Genomic DNA, 12876 nt, shown 5'->3' with positions numbered 1-12876 from the left:
GTCACTTTAATGCCTGAATATGGTCGAAATAGAAGCTTCTGAATAGGAGAAAAAGTCTGTAATAATGGCAATTTTGGTCACATTGAGGCTTTAAAAATTAGTTATTCAACATGAGGCACATTCCAAATGACATTTTGAATAAATTTTTCTACAGTCCAAAAAATCAATTTTCTGATGAAAAACGATGACCCGTGACCTGTCGAAATTTCTCCAGATTGTCAGAAATGGAAATTTTTTAATGTTTAATTTTTTGACTGCAAATGACTATTCCGTGTAAATTATCAATTTTGGAACAAAAAAAAGTGTGTTTAGAGTCACTTTAATGCCTGAAATTGGTCGAAATAGAAGCTTCTGAATAGGACAAAAGGTCTATAATAATGGCAATTTTGGTCACATTGAGGCTTTAAAAAGAAGTTATTCAACATGAGGCACATTCCATATGACATTTTGAATCAATTTTTCTACAGTCCAAAAAATCAATTTTCTGATGAAAAAAGATGACCGTGAACTGTCGAAATTTCTCCAGATGGTCAGAAATGGAAATTTTTAAATGTTTAATTTTTTGACTGAAAATGACTATTCCATGTAAATAATCACTTTTGGAACAAAAATAAGTGTGTTTAAGTCACTTTAATGCCTGAAATTGGTCGAAATAGAAGCTTCTGAATAGGAGAAAAAGTCTGTAATAATGGCAATTTTGGTCACATTGAGGCTTTAAAAAGTAGTTATTCAACATGAGGCACATTCCAAATGACATTTTGAATCAATTTTTCTACAGTCCAAAAAATCCATTTTCTGATGAAAAACGATGACCCGTGACCTGTCGAAATTTCTCCAGATGGTCAGAAATGGACATTTTTTAATGTTTAATTTTTTGACTGCAAATCGCTATTCCGTGTAAATTATCCCTTTTGGAACAAAAATAAGTGTGCTTAGAGTCACTTTAATGCCTGAATATGGTCGAAATAGAAGCTTCTGAATAGGAGAAAAAGTCTGTAATAATGGCAATTTTGGTCACATTGAGGCTTTAAAAATTAGTTATTCAACATGAGGCACATTCCAAATGACATTTTGAATCAATTTTTCTACAGTCCAAAAAATCAATTTTCTGATGAAAAACGATGACCCGTGACCTGTCGAAATTTCTCCAGATTGTCAGAAATGGAAATTTTTTAATGTTTAATTTTTTGACTGCAAATGACTATTCCGTGTAAATTATCAATTTTGGAACAAAAAAAAGTGTGTTTAGAGTCATTTAATGCCTGAAATTGGTCGAAATAGAAGCTTCTGAATAGGACAAAAGGTCTATAATAATGGCAATTTTGGTCACATTGAGGCTTTAAAAAGAAGTTATTCAACATGAGGCACATTCCATATGACATTTTGAATCAATTTTTCTACAGTCCAAAAAATCAATTTTCTGATGAAAAAAGATGACCGTGAACTGTCTAAATTTCTCCAGATGGTCAGAAATGGGAATTTTTCAATGTTTAATTTTTTGACTGAAAATGACTATTCCATGTAAATAATCACTTTTGGAACAACAATAAGTGTGTTTAAGTCACTTTAATGCCTGAAATTGGTCAAAATAGAAGCTTCTGAATAGGAGAAAAAGTCTGTAATAATGGCAATTTTGGTCACATTGAGGCTTTAAAAAGAAGTTATTCAACATGAGGCACATTCCAAATGACATTTTGAATCAATTTTTCTACAGTCCAAAAAATCAATTTTCTGATGAAAAACGATGACCCGTGACCTGTCGAAATTTCTCCAGATCGTCAGAAATGGAAATTTTTTTATGTTTAATTTTTTGACTGCAAGTGACTATTCCATGTAAATTATCACTTTTGGAACAAAAGTAAGTGTGCTTAGAGTCACTTTAATGCCTGAAATTGGTCGAAATAGAAGCTTCTGAATAGGAGAAAAGGTCTATAATAATGGCAATTTTGGTCACATTGAGGCTTTAAAAAGAAGTTATTCAACATGAGGCACATTCCATATGACATTTTGAATTAATTTTTCTACAGTCCAAAAAATCAATTTTCTGATGAAAAAAGATGACCGTGACCTGTCGAAATTTCTCCAGATGGTCAGAAATGGAAATTTTTCAATGTTTAATTTTTTGACTGAAAATGACTATTCCATGTAAATAATCACTTTTGGAACAAAAATAAGTGTGTTTAAGTCACTTTAATGCCTGAAATTGGTCAAAATAGAAGCTTCTGAATAGGAGAAAAAGTCTGTAATAATGGCAATTTTGGTCACATTGAGGCTTTAAAAAGTAGTTATTCAACATGAGGCACATTCCAAATGACATTTTGAATCAATTTTTCTACAGTCCAAAAAATCAATTTTCTGATGAAAAACGATGACCCGTGACCTGTCGAAATTTCTCCAGATGGTCAGAAATGTACATTTTTTAATGTTTAATTTTTTGACTGCAAATAACTATTCCATGTAAATTATCTCTTTTGGAACAAAAATAAGTGTGCTTAGAGTCACTTTAATGCCTGAAATTGGTCGAAATAGAAGCTTCTGAATAGGAGAAAAAGTCTATAATAATGGCAATTTTGGTCACATAGAGGCTTTAAAAGAAGTTATTCAACATGAGGCACATTCCAAATGACATTTTGAATCAATTTTTCTACAGTCCAAAAAATCTATTTTCTGATGAAAAACGATGACCCGTGACCTGTCGAAATTTCTCCAGATCGTCAGAAATGGAAATTTTTTAATGTTTAATTTTTTGACTGTAAATAACTATTCCATGTAAATTATCACTTTTGGAACAAAAGTAAGTGTGCTTAGAGTCACTTTAATGCCTGAAATTGGTCGAAATAGAAGCTTTTGAATAGGAGAAAAAGTCTGTAATAATGGCAATTTTGGTCACATTGAGGCTTTAAAAATTAGTTATTCAACATGAGGCACAATCCAAATGATATTTTGAGTCAATTTTTCTACAGTCCAAAAAATCAATTTTCTGATGAAAAACGATGACCCGTGACCTGTCGAAATTTCTCAAGATGGTCAGAAATGGACATTTTTTAATGTTTAATTTTTTGACTGCAAATGACTATTCCGTGTAAATTATCACTTTTGGAACAAAAATAAGTGTGCTTAGAGTCACTTTAATGCCTGAATATGGTCGAAATAGAAGCTTCTGAATAGGAGAAAAGGTCTATAATAATGGCAATTTTGGTCACATTGAGGCTTTAAAAAGAAGTTATTCAACATGAGGCACATTCCATATGACATTTTGAATCAATTTTTCTACAGTCCAAAAAGTCAATTTTCTGATGAAAAAAGATGACCGTGACCTGTCGAAATTTCTCCAGATGGTCAGAAATGGAAATTTTTCAATGTTTAATTTTTTGACTGAAAATGACTATTCCATGTAAATAATCACTTTTGGAACAAAAATAAGTGTGTTTAAGTCACTTTAATGCCTGAAATTGGTCAATATAGAAGCTTCTGAATAGGAGAAAAAGTCTGTAATAATGGCAATTTTGGTCACATTGAGGCTTTAAAAAGTAGTTATTCAACTTGAGGCACATTCCAAATGACATTTTGAATAAATTTTTCTACAGTCCAAAAAATCAATTTTCTGATGAAAAACGATGACCCGTGACCTGTCGAAATTTCTCCAGATCGTCAGAAATGGAAATTTTTTAATGTTTAATTTTTTGACTGTAAATGACTATTCCATGTAAATTATCACTTTTGGAACAAAAGTAAGTGTGCTTAGAGTCACTTTAATGCCTGAAATTGGTTGAAATAGAAGCTTCTGAATAGGAGAAAAAGTCTGTAATAATGGCAATTTTGGTCACATTGAGGCTTTAAAAATTAGTTATTCAACATGAGGCACAATCCAAATGATATTTTGAGTCAATTTTTCTACAGTCCAAAAAATCAATTTTCTGATGAAAAACGATGACCCGTGACCTGTCGAAATTTCTCCAGATGGTCAGAAATGGAAATTTTTAAATGTTTAATTTTTTGACTGAAAATGACTATTCCATCTAAATAATCACTTTTGGAACAAAAATAAGTGTGTTTAAGTCACTTTAATGCCTGAAATTGGTCGAAATAGAAGCTTCAGAATAGGAGAAAAAGTCTGTAATAATGGCTAATTTGGTCACAATGAGGCTTTAAAAAGAAGTTATTCAACATGAGGCACATTCCAAATGACATTTTGAATCAATTTTTCTACAGTCCAAAAAATCAATTTTCTGATGAAAAACGATGACCCGTGACCTGTCGAAATTTCTCAAGATGGTCAGAAATGGACATTTTTTAATGTTTAATTTTTTGACTGCAAATGACTATTCCGTGTAAATTATCACTTTTGGAACAAAAATAAGTGTGCTTAGAGTCACTTTAATGCCTGAATATGGTCGAAATAGAAGCTTCTGAATAGGAGAAAAAGTCTGTAATAATGGCAATTTTGGTCACATTGAGGCTTTAAAAATTAGTTATTAAACATGAGGCACATTCCAAATGATATTTTGAGTAAATTTTTCTACAGTCCAAAAAATCAATTTTCTGATGAAAAACGACGACCCGTGACCTGTCGAAATTTATCCAGATGGTCAGAAATGGAAATTTTTTCAATGTTTAAGTTTTTTGACTGAAAATGACTATTCCATGTAAATGATCACTTTTGGAACAAAAATAAGTGTGTTTAAGTCACTTTAATGACTGAAATTGGTCGAAATAGAAGCTTCTGAATAGGAGAAAAAGTCTGTAATAATGGCAATTTTGGTCACATTGAGGCTTTAAAAAGTAGTTATTCAACATGAGGCACATTCCAAATGACATTTTGAATCAATTTTTCTACAGTCCAAAAAATCAATTTTCTGATGAAAAACGATGACCCGTGACCTGTCGAAATTTCTCCAGATGGTCAGAAATGTACATTTTTTAATGTTTAATTTTTTGACTGCAAATAACTATTCCATGTAAATTATCACTTTTGGAACAAAAATAAGTGTGCTTAGAGTCACTTTAATGCCTGAAATTGGTCGAAATAGAAGCTTCTGAATAGGAGAAAAGGTCTATAATAATGGCAATTTTGGTCACATTGAGGCTTTAAAAAGTAGTTATTCAACATGAGGCACATTCCAAATGACATTTTGAATCAATTTTTCTACAGTCCAAAAAATCAATTTTCTGATGAAAAACGATGACCCGTGACCTGTCGAAATTTCTCCAGATTGTCAGAAATGGAAATTTTTTAATGTTTAATTTTTTGACTGCAAATGACTATTCCGTGTAAATTATCAATTTTGGAACAAAAAAAAGTGTGTTTAGAGTCACTTTAATGCCTGAAATTGGTCGAAATAGAAGCTTCTGAATAGGAGAAAAGGTCTATAATAATGGCAATTTTGGTCACATTGAGGCTTTAAAAAGAAGTTATTCAACATGAGGCACATTCCATATGACATTTTGAATTAATTTTTCTACAGTCCAAAAAATCTATTTTCTGATGAAAAAAGATGACCGTGACCTGTCGAAATTTCTCCAGATGGTCAGAAATGGAAATTTTTCAATGTTTAATTTTTTGACTGAAAATGACTATTCCATGTAAATAATCACTTTTGGAACAAAAATAAGTGTGTTTAAGTCACTTTAATGCCTGAAATTGGTCAAAATAGAAGCTTCTGAATAGGAGAAAAAGTCTGTAATAATGGCAATTTTGGTCACATTGAGGCTTTAAAAAGTAGTTATTCAACATGAGGCACATTCCAAATGACATTTTGAATCAATTTTTCTACAGTCCAAAAAATCCATTTTCTGATGAAAAACGACGACCCGTGACCTGTCGAAATTTCTCCAGATGGTCAGAAATGGAAATTTTTAAATGTTTAATTTTTTGACTGAAAATGACTATTCCATGTAAATAATCACTTTTGGAACAAAAATAAGTGTGTTTAAGTCACTTTAATGCCTGAAATTGGTCGAAATAGAAGCTTCTGAATAGGAGAAAAAGTCTGTAATAATGGCAATTTTGGTCACATTGAGGCTTTAAAAAGTAGTTATTCAACATGAGGCACATTCCAAATGACATTTTGAATCAATTTTTCTACAGTCCAAAAAATCCATTTTCTGATGAAAAACGATGACCCGTGACCTGTCGAAATTTCTCCAGATGGTCAGAAATGGACATTTTTTAATGTTTAATTTTTTGACTGCAAATCGCTATTCCGTGTAAATTATCCCTTTTGGAACAAAAATAAGTGTGCTTAGAGTCACTTTAATGCCTGAATATGGTCGAAATAGAAGCTTCTGAATAGGAGAAAAAGTCTGTAATAATGGCAATTTTGGTCACATTGAGGCTTTAAAAATTAGTTATTCAACATGAGGCACATTCCAAATGACATTTTGAATCAATTTTTCTACAGTCCAAAAAATCAATTTTCTGATGAAAAACGATGACCCGTGACCTGTCGAAATTTCTCCAGATTGTCAGAAATGGACATTTTTTAATGTTTAATTTTTTGACTGCAAATGACTATTCCGTGTAAATTATCAATTTTGGAACAAAAAAAAGTGTGTTTAGAGTCACTTTAATGCCTGAAATTGGTCGAAATAGAAGCTTCTGAATAGGAGAAAAGGTCTATAATAATGGCAATTTTGGTCACATTGAGGCTTTAAAAAGAAGTTATTCAACATGAGGCACATTCCATATGACATTTTGAATTAATTTTTCTACAGTCCAAAAAATCAATTTTCTGATGAAAAAAGATGACCGTGACCTGTCGAAATTTCTCCAGATGGTCAGAAATGGAAATTTTTCAATGTTTAATTTTTTGACTGAAAATGACTATTCCATGTAAATAATCACTTTTGGAACAAAAATAAGTGTGTTTAAGTCACTTTAATGCCTGAAATTGGTCAAAATAGAAGCTTCTGAATAGGAGAAAAAGTCTGTAATAATGGCAATTTTGGTCACATTGAGGCTTTAAAAAGTAGTTATTCAACATGAGGCACATTCCAAATGACATTTTGAATCAATTTTTCTACAGTCCAAAAAATCCATTTTCTGATGAAAAACGATGACCCGTGACCTGTCGAAATTTCTCCAGATGGTCAGAAATGTACATTTTTTAATGTTTAATTTTTTGACTGCAAATAACTATTCCATGTAAATTATCTCTTTTGGAACAAAAATAAGTGTGCTTAGAGTCACTTTAATGCCTGAAATTGGTCGAAATAAAAGCTTCTGAATAGGAGAAAAAGTCTATAATAATGGCAATTTTGGTCACATAGAGGCTTTAAAAGAAGTTATTCAACATGAGGCACATTCCAAATGACAGTTTGAATCAATTTTTCTACAGTCCAAAAAATCAATTTTCTGATGAAAAACGATGACCCGTGACCTGTCGAAATTTCTCCAGATCGTCAGAAATGGAAATTTTTTAATGTTTAATTTTTTGACTGTAAATGACTATTCCATGTAAATTATCACTTTTGGAACAAAAGTAAGTGTGCTTAGAGTCACTTTAATGCCTGAAATTGGTCGAAATAGAAGCTTCTGAATAGGAGAAAAAGTCTGTAATAATGGCAATTTTGGTCACATTGAGGCTTTAAAAATTAGTTATTCAACATGAGGCACAATCCAAATGATATTTTGAGTCAATTTTTCTACAGTCCAAAAAATCAATTTTCTGATGAAAAACGATGACCCGTGACCTGTCGAAATTTCTCAAGATGGTCAGAAATGGACATTTTTTAATGTTTAATTTTTTGACTGCAAATGACTATTCCGTGTAAATTATCACTTTTGGAACAAAAATAAGTGTGCTTAGAGTCACTTTAATGCCTGAATATGGTCGAAATAGAAGCTTCTGAATAGGAGAAAAGGTCTATAATAATGGCAATTTTGGTCACATTGAGGCTTTAAAAAGAAGTTATTCAACATGAGGCACATTCCATATGACATTTTGAATCAATTTTTCTACAGTCCAAAAAGTCAATTTTCTGATGAAAAAAGATGACCGTGACCTGTCGAAATTTCTCCAGATGGTCAGAAATGGAAATTTTTCAATGTTTAATTTTTTGACTGAAAATGACTATTCCATGTAAATAATCACTTTTGGAACAAAAATAAGTGTGTTTAAGTCACTTTAATGCCTGAAATTGGTCAAAATAGAAGCTTCTGAATAGGAGAAAAAGTCTGTAATAATGGCAATTTTGGTCACATTGAGGCTTTAAAAAGTAGTTATTCAACATGAGGCACATTCCAAATGACATTTTGAGTAAATTTTTCTACAGTCCAAAAAATCCATTTTCTGATGAAAAACGACGACCCGTGACCTGTCGAAATTTCTCCAGATGGTCAGAAATGGAAATTTTTAAATGTTTAATTTTTTGACTGAAAATGACTATTCCATGTAAATAATCACTTTTGGAACAAAAATAAGTGTGTTTAAGTCACTTTAATGCCTGAAATTGGTCGAAATAGAAGCTTCTGAATAGGAGAAAAAGTCTGTAATAATGGCAATTTTGGTCACATTGAGGCTTTAAAAAGTAGTTATTCAACATGAGGCACATTCCAAATGACATTTTGAATCAATTTTTCTACAGTCCAAAAAATCCATTTTCTGATGAAAAACGATGACCCGTGACCTGTCGAAATTTCTCCAGATGGTCAGAAATGGACATTTTTTAATGTTTAATTTTTTGACTGCAAATCGCTATTCCGTGTAAATTATCCCTTTTGGAACAAAAATAAGTGTGCTTAGAGTCACTTTAATGCCTGAATATGGTCGAAATAGAAGCTTCTGAATAGGAGAAAAAGTCTGTAATAATGGCAATTTTGGTCACATTGAGGCTTTAAAAATTAGTTATTCAACATGAGGCACATTCCAAATGACATTTTGAATCAATTTTTCTACAGTCCAAAAAATCAATTTTCTGATGAAAAACGATGACCCGTGACCTGTCGAAATTTCTCCAGATTGTCAGAAATGGAAATTTTTTAATGTTTAATTTTTTGACTGCAAATGACTATTCCGTGTAAATTATCAATTTTGGAACAAAAAAAAGTGTGTTTAGAGTCACTTTAATGCCTGAAATTGGTTGAAATAGAAGCTTCTGAATAGGAGAAAAGGTCTATAATAATGGCAATTTTGGTCACATTGAGGCTTTAAAAAGAAGTTATTCAACATGAGGCACATTCCATATGACATTTTGAATTAATTTTTCTACAGTCCAAAAAATCAATTTTCTGATGAAAAAAGATGACCGTGACCTGTCGAAATTTCTCCAGATGGTCAGAAATGGAAATTTTTCAATGTTTAATTTTTTGACTGAAAATGACTATTCCATGTAAATAATCACTTTTGGAACAAAAATAAGTGTGTTTAAGTCACTTTAATGCCTGAAATTGGTCAAAATAGAAGCTTCTGAATAGGAGAAAAAGTCTGTAATAATGGCAATTTTGGTCACATTGAGGCTTTAAAAAGTAGTTATTCAACATGAGGCACATTCCAAATGACATTTTGAATCAATTTTTCTACAGTCCAAAAAATCAATTTTCTGATGAAAAACGATGACCCGTGACCTGTCGAAATTTCTCCAGATGGTCAGAAATGTACATTTTTTAATGTTTAATTTTTTGACTGCAAATAACTATTCCATGTAAATTATCTCTTTTGGAACAAAAATAAGTGTGCTTAGAGTCACTTTAATGCCTGAAATTGGTCGAAATAGAAGCTTCTGAATAGGAGAAAAAGTCTATAATAATGGCAATTTTGGTCACATAGAGGCTTTAAAAGAAGTTATTCAACATGAGGCACATTCCAAATGACATTTTGAATCAATTTTTCTACAGTCCAAAAAATCAATTTTCTGATGAAAAACGATGACCCGTGACCTGTCGAAATTTCTCCAGATCGTCAGAAATGGAAATTTTTTAATGTTTAATTTTTTGACTGTAAATAACTATTCCATGTAAATTATCACTTTTGGAACAAAAGTAAGTGTGCTTAGAGTCACTTTAATGCCTGAAATTGGTCGAAATAGAAGCTTCTGAATAGGAGAAAAAGTCTGTAATAATGGCAATTTTGGTCACATTGAGGCTTTAAAAATTAGTTATTCAACATGAGGCACAATCCAAATGATATTTTGAGTCAATTTTTCTACAGTCCAAAAAATCAATTTTCTGATGAAAAACGATGACCCGTGACCTGTCGAAATTTCTCAAGATGGTCAGAAATGGACATTTTTTAATGTTTAATTTTTTGACTGCAAATGACTATTCCGTGTAAATTATCACATTTGGAACAAAAATAAGTGTGCTTAGAGTCACTTTAATGCCTGAATATGGTCGAAATAGAAGCTTCTGAATAGGAGAAAAGGTCTATAATAATGGCAATTTTGGTCACATTGAGGCTTTAAAAAGAAGTTATTCAACATGAGGCACATTCCATATGACATTTTGAATCAATTTTTCTACAGTCCAAAAAGTCAATTTTCTGATGAAAAAAGATGACCGTGACCTGTCGAAATTTCTCCAGATGGTCAGAAATGGAAATTTTTCAATGTTTAATTTTTTGACTGAAAATGACTATTCCATGTAAATAATCACTTTTGGAACAAAAATAAGTGTGTTTAAGTCACTTTAATGCCTGAAATTGGTCAATATAGAAGCTTCTGAATAGGAGAAAAAGTCTGTAATAATGGCAATTTTGGTCACATTGAGGCTTTAAAAAGTAGTTATTCAACATGAGGCACATTCCAAATGACATTTTGAATAAATTTTTCTACAGTCCAAAAAATCAATTTTCTGATGAAAAACGATGACCCGTGACCTGTCGAAATTTCTCCAGATCGTCAGAAATGGAAATTTTTTAATGTTTAATTTTTTGACTGAAAATGACTATTCCATGTAAATAATCACTTTTGGAACAAAAATAAGTGTGTTTAAGTCACTTTAATGCCTGAAATTGGTCAATATAGAAGCTTCTGAATAGGAGAAAAAGTCTGTAATAATGGCAATTTTGGTCACATTGAGGCTTTAAAAAGTAGTTATTCAACATGAGGCACATTCCAAATGACATTTTGAATAAATTTTTCTACAGTCCAAAAAATCAATTTTCTGATGAAAAACGATGACCCGTGACCTGTCGAAATTTCTCCAGATCGTCAGAAATGGAAATTTTTTAATGTTTAATTTTTTGACTGTAAATGACTATTCCATGTAAATTATCACTTTTGGAACAAAAGTAAGTGTGCTTAGAGTCACTTTAATGCCTGAAATTGGTTGAAATAGAAGCTTCTGAATAGGAGAAAAAGTCTGTAATAATGGCAATTTTGGTCACATTGAGGCTTTAAAAATTAGTTATTCAACATGAGGCACAATCCAAATGATATTTTGAGTCAATTTTTCTACAGTCCAAAAAATCAATTTTCTGATGAAAAACGATGACCCGTGACCTGTCGAAATTTCTCCAGATGGTCAGAAATGGAAATTTTTAAATGTTTAATTTTTTGACTGAAAATGACTATTCCATCTAAATAATCACTTTTGGAACAAAAATAAGTGTGTTTAAGTCACTTTAATGCCTGAAATTGGTCGAAATAGAAGCTTCAGAATAGGAGAAAAAGTCTGTAATAATGGCTAATTTGGTCACATTGAGGCTTTAAAAAGAAGTTATTCAACATGAGGCACATTCCAAATGACATTTTGAATCAATTTTTCTACAGTCCAAAAAATCAATTTTCTGATGAAAAACGATGACCCGTGACCTGTCGAAATTTCTCAAGATGGTCAGAAATGGACATTTTTTAATGTTTAATTTTTTGACTGCAAATGACTATTCCGTGTAAATTATCACTTTTGGAACAAAAATAAGTGTGCTTAGAGTCACTTTAATGCCTGAATATGGTCGAAATAGAAGCTTCTGAATAGGAGAAAAAGTCTGTAATAATGGCAATTTTGGTCACATTGAGGCTTTAAAAATTAGTTATTAAACATGAGGCACATTCCAAATGATATTTTGAGTAAATTTTTCTACAGTCCAAAAAATCAATTTTCTGATGAAAAACGACGACCCGTGACCTGTCGAAATTTATCCAGATGGTCAGAAATGGAAATTTTTTCAATGTTTAAGTTTTTTGACTGAAAATGACTATTCCATGTAAATGATCACTTTTGGAACAAAAATAAGTGTGTTTAAGTCACTTTAATGACTGAAATTGCTCGAAATAGAAGCTTCTGAATAGGAGAAAAAGTCTGTAATAATGGCAATTTTGGTCACATTGAGGCTTTAAAAAGTAGTTATTCAACATGAGGCACATTCCAAATGACATTTTGAATCAATTTTTCTACAGTCCAAAAAATCAATTTTCTGATGAAAAACGATGACCCGTGACCTGTCGAAATTTCTCCAGATGGTCAGAAATGTACATTTTTTAATGTTTAATTTTTTGACTGCAAATAACTATTCCATGTAAATTATCACTTTTGGAACAAAAATAAGTGTGCTTAGAGTCACTTTAATGCCTGAAATTGGTCGAAATAGAAGCTTCTGAATAGGAGAAAAGGTCTATAATAATGGCAATTTTGGTCACATTGAGGCTTTAAAAAGTAGTTATTCAACATGAGGCACATTCCAAATGACATTTTGAATCAATTTTTCTACAGTCCAAAAAATCAATTGTCTGATGAAAAACGATGACCCGTGACCTGTCGAAATTTCTCCAGATTGTCAGAAATGGAAATTTTTTAATGTTGAATTTTTTGACTGCAAATGACTATTCCGTGTAAATTATCAATTTTGGAACAAAAAAAAGTGTGTTTAGAGTCACTTTAATGCCTGAAATTGGTCGAAATAGAAGCTTCTGAATAGGAGAAAAGGTCTATAATAATGG

The sequence above is a fragment of the Triturus cristatus genome, chromosome 9 (assembly GCF_964204655.1).
Source record: "Triturus cristatus chromosome 9, aTriCri1.1, whole genome shotgun sequence".
NCBI lineage: Eukaryota > Metazoa > Chordata > Amphibia > Caudata > Salamandridae > Triturus > Triturus cristatus.
The sequence above is the reverse complement of the archived record's forward strand: the minus strand, read 5'-3'. Positions refer to the sequence as shown.